The 1,553-nt window shown below is 43.4% G+C and overlaps 1 protein-coding gene across 1 annotated transcript in view; it reads right to left on the minus strand.

Moving 5' to 3' along the window:
- fras1 (Fraser extracellular matrix complex subunit 1) overlaps positions 1-1,553 on the minus strand; it is a 601,677-nt gene that overhangs the window by 16,938 nt on the left and 583,186 nt on the right. The gene's annotated exons all lie outside the window — the stretch shown is intronic.

The following is a 1,553-nucleotide window of genomic DNA, read 5'->3' on the forward strand; positions in this document are numbered from 1 at the left end:
TCTACAAGCACACACTAAGATCACCATGTGTTCATATCTCTTCAAGGGTAGAAATTATTTGATAATGCATAGCTCATGATTATCACACTAGGGCAGCACGGTAGCATGGTGGTTAGCATCAATGCTTCACAGCTCCAGGGTCCCAGGTTCGATTCCCGGCTGGGTCACTGTCTGTGCGGAGTCTGCACGTCCTCCCCGTGTGTGCGTGGGTTTCCTCCGGGTGCTCCGGTTTCCTCCCACAGTCCAAAGATGTGCGGGTTAGGTGGATTGGCCAGGCTAAATTGCCCTTAGTGTCCTAAAAAATAAGGTTAATGGGGGTTGTTGGGTTACTGGTATAGGGTGGATACGTGGGCTAGAGTAGGGTGATCATTGCTCGGCACAACATCGAGGGCCGAAGGGCCTGTTCTGTGCTGTACTGTTCTAATTCTAAAAAAAAAATCAGTCATGATCTCATTGAATGGTGAAGCACACTCAATGGGCCAAATGGTCAAATTCTGCTCCAACGTCTTATGGTCTCTCTGAAAAACAATTATTTCTAATTATTCTTCCCTCTGTACCATTTTGACAAACATGTCAAGCACAAAGTTAAAAGAGGACAATCTGAAAACGGGCTGAACAGGAATTAGTGTTTTTTAACCCTTGTGCCAAGACAGTGGAAAGGAAAGAGCTGTAATTATGGGCACTGCTGTGTAATCTTAAACAGAATTTTTAAACAGTATGTTCAGAGCTGCTTCTCAAATTCTGCTATGTTGGGAGTCAGATGAAGAAAAAAATAATGAAAGACTGCAGTGAGTTGAATGGCTTCTAAAAATAAAACCGTGGCGATTTATTTGTTTTCAAATGTAATCAAAGGTTTATCTCAAAGTCTGCATGCTTTCATTTGGAATCTTGAGAAAAGTTGTGGAGTTTTCAGCTGGGCAACTGGATATAACCATGCTGGATACAAAATATTCTTTTCAAGCTAAAGGGTCCTGCTGGCTGGTCAGAACGGAATTCCCTGCCTTGAATGTGGTCAGGGACAATGGATTAGCCAACAGTTCAGAGACTCCAACCGCTTCAGTGGGGGGAGAAAATGTGGAAAAGTGAAATGTAGAAAAAAAACGAGAAAACAGTGGCCTGGATTTTCCCAACGACATTGGTGCAAAAAATGTCACAAGAAGCCAGAATCTGGAAGTCCTGTCCCTGAACACAGCACCTACTAATTTTGCGGGAGTGGGAATGGGTCTGGTCAGGATTCGCTCATGTGTATTTTGAGGAGGTAACTGCTCATAGAAATCTGCAGCTGCTTCCACTTGTGTGATTTTGGTGTGAGTGGTGCCTGAAACCTGACATTGCAGGCTATACCTGGTAGGCACAAATCTGAACTTTGTGGAGCCATGTGGATAGCTAGGGTAATCTTTTGGATAACTCATTTTTTTTCTTATAAATTTGGAGTACCCAATTATTTTTGTTTCAAATTAAGGGGAAATTTAGCATGGCCAATTCACCTAACCTGCACATCACTGGGTTGTGGGAGTGAAACCCACACAGACACGGGGAGAATGTGCAAACTC

This window comes from Scyliorhinus canicula, chromosome 3, assembly GCF_902713615.1.
Source record: "Scyliorhinus canicula chromosome 3, sScyCan1.1, whole genome shotgun sequence".
Lineage (NCBI taxonomy): Eukaryota > Metazoa > Chordata > Chondrichthyes > Carcharhiniformes > Scyliorhinidae > Scyliorhinus > Scyliorhinus canicula.